The 12,194-nt window shown below is 41.6% G+C and overlaps 1 protein-coding gene across 1 annotated transcript in view; it reads left to right on the top strand.

The window, feature by feature from the left end:
- SYNDIG1 (synapse differentiation inducing 1) overlaps nucleotides 1–12,194 on the top strand; it is a 219,223-nt gene that overhangs the window by 123,155 nt on the left and 83,874 nt on the right.

Genomic DNA, 12,194 nt, shown 5'->3' with positions numbered 1-12,194 from the left:
AAGATAAACAAAATCAACAAATGTGAAAGCAGACTAAAAAAAAAAAAAAGTTAACAGGCCCAAATAAACACAATCAGAAATGAAAGAGGAGAGGTTACAACTGATACCACAGAAATTAAAAAAAAATGTATTGTTACTACAAAGAACTATATACCAAGAAATTTGAAACCCAGGTGAAATGGACAAATTTCTAGAAAAATATAATCTCCCAAAAACTAATGAAGAAGAAGCAGAAAGCATGAACAGACCAACAATAGCTGACAAAAATGAAGCAGTATTCAAAAAATTCCAGTCAAACAAAAGCTCTGAACCAGAAAATTTTCCCAGGAGAATTTTAAAAAACATTTACAGAAGAGCAAACCCTTATACTTCTCAGACTATTCCAAAAAAACCCAAGAATAGGAAGCCTCCCAAACTCTTTTTATGAGCTCATCATCATCCTAATCCCCCAAACAAGACAAGACACAACAAAGAAAGACAACTACAGGCCAATATGGCTGATGAACATAGATGCTAAAATCTTCAACTAAGTACTGGCAAATTGCATCCAGCAATACATCAAAAAGATCATACACCATGATCAAGTGGGATCATCCCAGGGATGCAATGATGGTACAATATTCATGAATCAAATGTATTACATCACATAAACAAAAGGCAAAATTCACATGATCATATCAATAGATGCACAGAAAGCATTTGATAAGGTACAGCACCCACTTATGATAAAAATGCTCAGCAAATGGGAATAGAGGAAGCTTACCTCAACAAAATAAAGGCTAAATATGAAAAACCTACAGCCAACATCACACTCAATGGACAAAATCTAAAAGTTTTCTCATTAAGATCAGAAAGAAGACCAGGATGTTGACACAGACACTGGCCTGCAATGCCCGTGGCATTATGGATGAGACATGAGACAAATTCCCACGGACTGCCGAGACCTGTGGAGGAAAGGGATGATCATGCCTGTCTTAGGTCATTCCCCCCTTGGTGAATCTTACCCATCACTGGCTAACTGATCAAGCATTGGGGACCAGACGGTGCTTTTGCCAGGGAGATAAGCTTTGTCTCCTTAGGCTTATGGTCCAAAGGTCGCTCACTCAGCCCTAACCATGGGGGGGGTTACAGCTTCTGAAACCAGGCAGGGCAGTTCCCACAAGGATGTCCACTTTTACCACTTCTATTCAACATAGTACTGAAGTCTCAGACAGTGAATATGTTATTGTTTGCAGATGACATGATAGTGTACACAGAAAACCCTATAGACTCTACCAAAAAAAAAAAATCTACTCTACCTAGTAAGTGAACTTGGCAAATCAAAAGGACAAAGTCAATATTCAGAAATCAATGGCATTTTTGTACACCAATAATGAAATATCAGAAAGATAAGTCTGGGGGGAAAGTCCCATTTGCTATAGCAACGGGGAAAAATAAAGTAGTTAGGAATAAACATAACCAAGGAGGTTAAAGACCTGTACTCAGAAAACTACACAACACCAAAGAAAGAAATTAAGGGAGACACAAATAGAAGCTTATATCATGTTCATGGATTGGAAGAATTAACATCATCAAAATGCCCATAATACCCAAAGCAATTTATAGATTCAGTGCAATCTGTATTAATATAACAATGGGATATTTCACAGATATAGAAAAAATATTTCAGAAATCTATATGGAACCATAGATGACCTCAAATAGACAATACAATTTTAAGAAAGAACAAAGTAGGAAGGATCACCATACCTGAATCAAACTATATTACAAGGCCACGGTAATCAAAACAGTCTGGTACTGGCACTAGAACAGACTCATAGATCAATGGAACAGAATATAGAGCCCAGAAATAAACCCAAATCTCTATAGTCAATTAATATTTGACAAAGGGGGCAGAAGCATAATGTGGAGTAAAAATTGCCTCTTCAGCAAATGGTGTTTGAAGATCTGCATAGCTACATGCAAAAAAGGAAAAAGAAATCTGACCACCAACTTACACCATACACACACACAAAAATTCAAGGTAGATAAAAGACAAATATAAGTCATGACACCATAAAAGTCCTAGAGAAGAACACAGGCAGGAAAATATCAGATATCCCATGCAGCAATATCTTCACTGATATGTCCTCTAAAGCAAGACACATAGAGGAAAGAATAAACAACTGGGATCTCATCAAAATAAAAACCTTCTGCCACAGCTAAAAAAAATTAGCAAAATGAAATGAAAACCAACTATATGGGAAAATATATTTGCCAATGATACCTTGGACTAGGGTTTGATCTCCAAAATATATAAAGAACTGACAGGATTCCACTCCAAGACAAGCAGTCCAATTTAAAAATGGGCAAAAGACATGAACACTCACTTCTTGAAGGAGGACATACAGAGGACCCAGAGACATATGAAAGGATGCTCAGCATCACTAGCCATCAGAGAAATGCAGATTAAAACCGTAATGAGATACCACTTCACACTGGTGAGAATGGCCATCATAAACAAATCAGCAAACAGTAAGTGCCGTCTAGGTTGTGGAGCAAAGGGAACCCTAGTGCACTGTTGGGAATGCAGACTGGTGTAGCCACTCAAGAAAACAGTATGGAATTTCCTCAGAAAATTAAGAATGGAACTTCCTTTTCACCCAGCAATTCCACTGCTGGATTATGCACTAAGAATCCGGAGAAACACTAATTTGAAAGAAACCTATGCACCCCGAGGTTCATAGCAGCACAGTTTACAATAGCCAAGTGCTGGAAGCAACCTAAGTGCCCATCTGTAAATGGACTAACACTCTATGGTACATTTACACAATGGAATACTATACAGCAGAAACAAAGAAAGATCTCCTACCCTTTGCAACAGCATGGATGCAACTGGAGAGCATTATGCTAAGTGAAAGAAGCCAGGCAGGGAAAGACAATACCATATGATCTCACCTATATGTGGAACCTAATCAACAAAACAAACAAGCCAGGCCCTGGCTAGTGTAGCTCAGTGGACTGAGCTCGGGCTGCAAACCAAAGTGTCGCAGGTTCAATTTCCAGTCAGGGCACATACCTGGGTTGCAGGCCACGGGCCCCAGCAACCGCACATTGATGTTTCTCTCTCTCTCTTTCTCCTTCCCTTCCCTCTCTAAAATAAACAAATAAAATCTTTAAAAAAAAAAACAAGCAAGCAAAATATAACCAGAGACTTTGAAATTAAGAACTGACAGTAACCAAAGTGGAGGTGGGAGGGTATAATGGAGGGAAAGGGGGAAAGTTTTTTCAGAAACGTCTATAAAGGACACATGGAAATAGTCATTACCTACTAGAAAATTACTACCTAGTAGGAGAAACTAAATTATATACCCAAAATCATCAGTTAATAATTTAGGCCAGTAAATGTTTAGAAATTAAAATATGGTTTCTTGTAGAGGATACTGTCCAGCAGTATCCATCTCAGCTGCAGATGTTCATTGAAACATGCTAAAAACATACACAGAGACAACCAGGTCCTGTGAGGGAATAGGAACAGAAGGGTCACTCCTCACATGGGGAGCGCCTTGGCCACCCTCTCTCCTGTAGGGTGCCATGGCCACTCCCTCTCATGGGGAGCGCCCGGTGTCCATACCCAAGCAGATTTTTATTGAGAAAACAGACTTAGTTTGTGGATTCACAGTCTGGCAGAAAAGATCAAAAAATATAAACAACTTACAAAGGTGGAGACAGAACTCCTGCTGAGATTCCAGGCAAGGTTTGTGTCTTTAACATATGAAAGAGGTACAGGTTCCAAAAGTTTCCTACCTGTGCTTTTAAATTCCAAGATAATAAAATCCTCCAGCGAACAGATGTCACAGGATCTTGCATATGCTATGTCCCAGGCCTGATTACCCCCGGGGGTCCACCATTTCTGGTCTGGGCTGTTTCGCCCCTGCAAGCCTGAGAAGACAAAGGCAGCCAGGAGACTTGGATTTCTCACATCCAAGAGCAAAGACTCAGGCTTTGACAAAGCCAAGGAGGCAGGAGTTGATGTCTGATCACCCCTTCATTTCCACAGCCCCTTCTCTCAGGGCATTCCCACGTGATCTCATCTGTCTTAGATTCATTCTCTTTCTTAGAGAATTGTTACCCATCCTTGACTGCCAATCATGCCAGGGAAATAAGTTTTGTCTCCTTCAGTGGCTCCTGGTCCGGAGGTCTTTCACTCAGCCTAAGTCACGGGGGGTTACAGCTTCCTGAGACCAGGCAGGGGCGGCCTGAAACAGTTTCCTTGTATTTTATGTTATTGAACCCCCAGCTGTCTATACATCTTTGCACCTGCAAGCCATGTATGCATTCCACAGAGTGGGCCCTCAGCAAACATTTTTTTTTATTTTTTTGTTTTTTCAATGTTATCTGATTTGGAGTAAAGGAGAGTCTTGTTGCTTAAAAGTACTGAAAAAGCCAGGATGATTTCACTTAGTCTTCCACAGCCAGGCTGCCCTAAGAAAACCCCTAAATTGACACCAGTGGGCTTTGGGGCTCACCCCAATGATGCAGGTAAAACAAGATTGTCTCAGTGCTGGCCCTACAAGGATCCCAGGGCTTAAAACTCAGACATTGGCCTTGCCAACATGGCGCACTAAGAGTTATTTCCTTCTATGTCAGTAGAAGGCATGTCAGGTGGGAAATAGAGGAGCAGATGTGAGGCAGAAGGGCTAATGATGGTGCATTCATGGGCACTGATAAGCCTAAAGGAAGCTCAGGGCACTCTGAGCAAATTTGGGAGCTCCACTGCCTCAGTTGTTGCTGTCTGTGTTGGCTAAGGGCATACATGAATTCTTTATTCATTTGACATGTACATTAGCTCCCTACTGTGTGCCAGGCATTTTTTATTTTTTTGATTTATTGTTTTTTTTAATTTTAAGTATATGTTATTGATTATGCTATTACAATTGTCCCAATTTTCTTCTCTCCTTTATCCCTCCTCTGCCCTACACCCACCCTCCCTCTAGCATTCCCCACCCCTCTCAGTTCATGTCTGTGGGTTGTACATATACCATATATTTTGGACTATAAGATGCACTTTTCCCCCCCAAATTTGGGAGGAATAATGGTTGTTAATGCTGCTATTTAGTTCTGTTTACATTTACATTGATGAAAAATTATGTTATTTATGTTATTAAATATTTTACCACATTTTTTGCTTCAAAAATTTTTTTCCTATTTTCCTCCTCTAAAACCTAGGCGCGTCTTATGGTCTGAAAATACGGTAAGTTCTTCGGCTTCTCTAATTTCTTATACTATTCTTAACCTACCCCTGTCTATTATATACCTACCAATTATGCTTCTTATTCCCTGTACTGTTCCCCCGGCAATTTCTCCCACCCCCTCCCAATTAGTAACCCTCCATGTGATCTTCATTTCTGTGATTCTATTCCTGTTCTAGTTGTTTGCTTAGGTTTTGTTTTGTTTTGCTTTTTAGGTTCAGTTGTTGATAGTTATGAGTTTATTGTTATTTTATTGTTCATAATTTTGATATTCTATTTCTTACATAAGTCCCTTTAACATTTCGTATAATAATGGCTTGGTGATGATGAACTCCTTTAACTTGACCTTATCTGGGAAGCACTTTATCTGCCCTTCCATTCTAAATGATAGCTTTGTTGGATAGAGTAATGTAGCTTGTAAGTCCTTGACTTTCACGACTTCGAATACTTCTTTCCATCCCCTTCTTGCCTGCAAAGTTTCTTTTGAGAAATCAGCTAATAGTCTTATGGGAACTCCTTTGTAGGTAACTGTCTCCTTTTCTCTTGCTGCTTTTAAGATACTCTTTCCTCCTCAATCCTGAATTTCTTCCTTCATTTTGCAACTGAGCTCAATCAATTCTTTGAGCATCCTTGTTACAAACAGACCAGGGTGGGAGCAGTGAATGATACAGTATTACTGAAAGGACCACCTTTTTTCTCTGGGGGTTCCTCCCCATACTAGGTTCACTTTGCCCACCACTAGAGGAAAGATGTCTCTCAATGCCAGAGATTGGTGAAAAGGAAAGGAATTATTTATTTAAAAGTTATACAGACTTAGAGTAATGACTTAATGTCTTCATTAAAATACTAAAGTTCTTTAGAATACCCACAAATGCACACAGTCCTTCCTTTTCCCCTTTGCCTAGTCTGGGGTAGCATATCACAGGAAAAAAAGTACAAGTCCATGGTTCAGGTAGCCCCTCAGTTCCCACACCATCTGTTGTGTTGCCACCACAATTTCCAGTTAATCCAAAACCATGTGTTACCTTCTCATGGCCCACTAGCAAGAGTCTTTTCACCCCTTTTCTTCCAGACAAAGTCTCTCCTGCTGCCTAAGCCACATGGCAAAAGGAAGCACTCCAGAGCCTAGCGGTTCCAACTCTCTCCCAAGCAGCATGGTCCCAACTCCAAAGCCATGTGGTCCTGACCTGGTATGGCTGCCATGCCTGGGTTTAAATCCCTGCACCAATTTTCCTCTGCATCCCCATTTCTGACTCCTCCCACAATCAGTTACACCTGCCAGCATTCCTGTATTCTTCCAGCTTTACTGAGCTGCCATAGTAAGTTCAGGCAGGCATGGCCCCATGGCATGGAGCCAATCATCTCTAAGCTCTCACGCAGGCACTGTAACCAGGGGTAGTTGCTTCCCAGTTGCATCCTGAGTTGAAGTCACTCCCATCTCCCTGGCTCAAAGCCTGGCCACAGCTATTTAACATATCTATGAAGCCAGTTAAAGGCTATAGATATGTTAAATAACCATGCCAGAGGTTAGCTGCAAAGCTGTTGCTATGCAAACAGCGCTCATTGGCCCTGCTCCATGTGTCCCCTCCCCCAGCTCAGACTGGTGGGGGTGAGGACATTATATATATATTTTCTTCTAATATTTCCTGGAAACCCTGAGTTCTGGACCCCATTACAAATCCCCATTTTGGCCCTCCACCTTGGCTGCACTCTGTTACATCCTGATCACCAGTGTTTTGAACTCTGCATCTGATAGGTTGTCTATCTCCTCATCACTTAGCTCTTTTTCTGGAGTTTTGATCTGTTCTTTCATTTGGGCCATATTTCTTTGTCTCAGCACACCTGTTAAGTTGTAAGGGGGCAGAGCCTTGGGTATTCATCAGGGCAGGGCAACCCTCTTTGCTGCATTGTGAGGCTATCTGTATGGGAGGGGTCAAAGAGGGAACAATGCCACCTGCTTGCTCCACTTTAGCCCCACTTTCCAAGAACTCTCCTGTGAGACTAGGAGTTTCTCTCACCTTCACAGACCTCAAAGTATTTTACAGCTAGAGGTTTTGAATCTTTAGTTTCTAGGTGAGCCAGCCCCTCCTCACCCCTGTGGTCCACAGCCTTGACGTAACTCCTGTCCACCCACCCAGCTGCCAATCTCTGGCACTCCTGCCAGTCTGGATGAATGTTTCTTTAATTCCTTTGTTGTCAGAATTCCCTGCAGTTTTCTATTCTGGCTGTTTATTTTTTTTAATTGGTTATTGTCTTTCTTTTGGTTGTGTGGGGAAGTGAAGCTTTTCTACCTATGCCTCTATTTTGACCACAACTTGTTACATTTTTTTATTGTTGTTCAATTACAATTGTCCCCATTTTTCCCCCATTACTCTCTCCTGCCCTACCCACCCCTCACCTCCACATTCATCCCTTCCCCCATCCCATTGTCTTTGTCCTTTTGTCCTTTATACATGTTCCTTAACTTGACCTTCCCCTTCTTTCCCCCATTATCTCCCTCCCCCTCCCATCTGGTTACTGTAGTTTCTCCTTTATTTCCATGTCTCTGGTTCTATTTTGCTCACTTGTTTGTTTTGTTGATTAGGTTCCACTTACAGGTGAGATCATATATTTGTCTTTTACTGCCAGGCTTATTGACTTACTGATTTTTAGAGAGAGAGGAAGGGGACTGAGAGAAACATCAGTTCATAGTTCCACTTATTTATGCAGTCACTGGTTGATTGTTGTATATGCTGTGATGAGGGATCAAACCTAGAACCTTGCCATATCGAGATGACACAAACCAACTGAGCTACTCAGTCAGAGCTACCCAGACATTATTGTAGTCACTTAGGATATAGATGTAAATAAAACATACAAAGATTGCTGCCTTCCTAGTGCTTAGAAGAAGGGAGTCAGACAGTAAATAAGTCAATACCACCTGGGGATCAAAGGATATGCACCAGGCAGATAAGGGGTAGTGGTGGGAGACAACAGTAACAGTCTGGCAGGGTATCCTGGGAAGATCTGATGAGAAATGGCATTTGAGCAAAGCTCTGAGTGAGGTGAGGTAACTAGTTATGTGTGTGTCTGTGGAAGAGAATTCCAGGATGAGGAGCAGCAAGTGCAAAGGGCCCTGAGACAGGAGCATATGCTAGGCATATTGGAGGAACATCAAAGAGCTCCCTGTGGGTGGAAGAGAGTGAAGGATCAGCCCACATAAGATAACGCTGTCTAAACGAACTTCTTGAGATGATGGAAATGCTCTACATCTGTGGTATCCAGTGTGCTAAGCACTAACAACCTCTGGCTATTAAGCACTGGCATATGTTACTATGGCCAAGGAACTAATTGTTAGGCATATTTGATTTAGATCATTTAACTTTAAATAGCTCCACGTGGCTGTGGCTACTGTACTAGCCAGGTTAGATATGGATGTCATACATAGCTCTGGGGCCTCTGATCTTAATCCTCAGTAAGACAGATCCAAGGAACCAGTGGTCATGTCTGATCTGCATCTCAGTGAGCTGCCTGAGGTGCTGTTGGGTTCCTTCTAATCTTCCTCTGCAAGCTGCTCTTTGAGCAACAGGCCCACGTTATAAGTTCCTTGTGAGGACAAAGGATGGTGAATCCCCTGAATTTATTAGCACATCTGCAGCTTTATAATTTCCATTGCCAAATAAATTTTGCTTATTGTAGAAAACACTAAAACCCAGAAATGAAAAAAGTCAATGATATGCCCACCATTCAGAAGCGTCTAATTTATGATATCTAAAGAATATATGATATATTCACTTTCTACCCTGGTTAATACTTTATTAATTATCAACAACTTTGCTGGGCAATTGATAAACTGCCATGCCATTACTTTTCATCACTGTATAGAATTCTGCAGATTTTTTTGTAATTTTACTGTTTTTAAACACTGTTGTCAGGAACACTAACAGGAGTGTCCAATCTGCAGCCCATGGGCCACATGTGGCCCAGGATGGCTATGACTGTGGCCCAACACAAAATCGTAAATTTACTTAAACATTATGATATTTTTGTGATAACGTGTCACAGAGTATTTAGTGTATGGCCCAAGACAACTCTTCTTCTAGTGTGGCCAAAAAGTTTGCCAAAATTTGCCAAACGTTTGGATACCACTGCAAGTCTAGAACAAACACCCCTATATGCTTGTCCATGTGTTTCTTAGACTGTGCTCTTAGAAACCGAGCTTCCATAGGAAGTTCTGGATTCTGGGCTTCTTGAGGCCCAGTCCTGTAACATTCTTCTCTCTAATCCTCTACTCTCTCCCCAAGCCACAATGCAAATGCTCTCCAGAAGTAACAAGCAGCAAAATTCAGGGGGAATAAGAGGGCAGCATGTAGCCTAGAGGGAGGCAATAGGGGAATGAGTAAGGCTTGAGTGAGACTAAGTAACACAACTGTGCACAGCTTCCCACCCCTAAAATGGTACCCTTGCAGGCTTTGCTCTTGGAACTCAGTGATGTGAAATATCATGACTTGTGAAACATGGCATCGTGACTAATATTATGATTATTTTATTAAAATATCACAAGGAAGAAAACGCCAAGATTACTAAGACCCACCCCACTTAGTGGAGGCAGTAAAAATGGGATAGAGAATGGGAAAATTGAGGGGTGAGTGGCCAGACCAGCCGGGTGCCAGCTGAGTGACCCAGCAACTTCTGCATTTCTCTACCTTTTTGTAGCATTTGTCTCCTCCAAAGGTTTAGCCCAAAAGGGGGGACCTTTACATGGACTATAACCTCCATTGGAATGCTGTCATTCTGCCTTACAAATATTCTTATTCCAAATATCGCCCATGAGGAAGAATTTTAGAAACAGCTTCTGTGTGTGATGAGTTTCTTTGTGTTGGTGGTTGTGTATATTTTCTCTATTTAGTTTATTGGTATGAATGTAGCCTGATGCAGGCAGTCTCATTTTCTTTCCTTGATGTTTGATGGAATAATGCCCATGGCCACTTATAACCCACTAATGAAAGAGAGAACATGAAGAGAGCTGAGCTTTTTTGTCTACCCTATTATTTGTCTAAATTATTTTAAAATCTATTTTAATCAAAACTAACTAATTATTTTGGTGCCATGTAGCTACAACTTTGCAATTTGTAGTGTGCTTCCCTTATCCTTTTAAATAAAAATCTGTGGAGCTTTTGGTGGGGTGCCTTGAAATCTAATTCTTTGCTTCATGGGTATAGTGGCATAATTCTAAGAAATTTCCAAAGATGAGAGTTGATGGTGCCAGCCTGTCTTTGTGGTTTGGGGCAGCAGTTCACACATGCCTGGCTATTTGATTGAGAAAACTCTAATCTTACCACTATCAGCACTGGACTCCATGTAGGCACCGTGAAATAGACCAGTCAAGATGAAAAATCATCAGAATCCTTGGGGCAGAGGAGACATCTCATCTTTGGACAAAAAACAACTTAGATAAAATGAAGTTTATTCATAGCCATGGTTTTGGTGCCCAAACTTAGCATAGTACAGAGCTCTGGATTGAGCAGCCACTGAGTAGGTGGTCCTGTGATTTAGAAGGATTTCAATTTCTCAGAGCCCAGCTTTGTCCTTTGCAAAATAGAAATAACAATAAAAATAAGAAGAACACCTATTTCCAGAGTTATTATAATCCACCAAGCTCAGGTGTATAAAATTATCTGTGAATGAAAACCACCACCCCCCAAAACTTCTAAGCAAATATCCATCAACCTTTTTGGTGTACACGTGTGAGGACACCCACTGGTAGCATCTGAGTTGGTGGCTAGAAGTGTCTGTCCTTTCAGTTCTGACCCTTTACCTCTCTCAGAGATCTCTTTGGATATGGCCCAACCTGGGATTGTCACTGTAGGTTTATCCCTTCCCAGACCTTCCTAGCACTTTATGCAGAGGACCCTCAAAGTGCAGCTCAGCCTTTCCAACTTAGCTCTGACATTTCAGGTTGCTTGGTTCCAGAGTGATGTTCTAGAGACCTTGGAGTTAACATGGTTACTTGCCTGTGGAAAGGAACAGCTATGAAGATATTCAGACTCTGCTTGGCAACACTGCACAGCCTTCATTCAAAGAAGAGTTGGACTTCCCAGGAACTGGCATATGTGCATCACCCAAGCAGCCCTCAGTCCACCCATAAATCTCACCCATGAATTATGCATCTCTGAAAACTGTTTAGCTCCCTACTCTGACAGGCATAAAAACAGTAATTTTCATTTCCCTCTGTTATTGAGGAGACCATATTCATGATGCTGCAGAGTAAAGAGAAGATAAATTTCATAGACACAGCCCTGAGGAAGATATGCTGTGTGATGCCAAACACCAATGCTTGTGACCCACCTGAGAAGAGACAGTGCTCAGCCAGCAGGAAGGAACTGTTCCACTTCTTACAAGAAGTGACACCTCAGAGCCTCTGACCTGTAGGTCTGGGGTAGACAGATGCTATGTAGACAGTGTGTCACCCACTTCCATCATGAAGCCCTCCACAGAAGGTCCTTGTTTGTGATTTGAGTGAGCCCAACAGAATTTGTATATTTTCTCCAAGTTAACTAGACAAAATGGTTCTAAGAGGAACCTTCTGTCATTTCACTGAAGCACCACCACTGTCTGTACACTGGTTAGAGGCTCTGGTTGACATTTTATATGCATTTTAATTAACAAGAATAGAAAAGGACATCATCACGACCCGTGGGCTTCATCTGTGTCTGTCTGTATAGAAACATCAGGGGAGGCATGAGGGGGCATTCCTGTGGTGGTGCTAGTGTCAATGGTATCCACACAGGTGTTAGGCTCACTTGGGGTACCCATCTGAGTGTTGGTCCAGTACTTCAGGTGACCACCTGCCTCTGAAGCCACCTGATGAAGTGGCCAGCATGCACTGCAATGTGGTCCTGAATATCTCCAGCCTGCAGAAGGAAGGAACATGTTTAACAAATTCCTGCACTTACAAAAGCTGAAGTTAAATGTGAGTCCATCT

Source organism: Phyllostomus discolor, chromosome 9 (genome assembly GCF_004126475.2).
Source record: "Phyllostomus discolor isolate MPI-MPIP mPhyDis1 chromosome 9, mPhyDis1.pri.v3, whole genome shotgun sequence".
Classification (NCBI taxonomy): domain Eukaryota; kingdom Metazoa; phylum Chordata; class Mammalia; order Chiroptera; family Phyllostomidae; genus Phyllostomus; species Phyllostomus discolor.
This window is presented reverse-complemented; position numbering and strand designations above follow the sequence as displayed.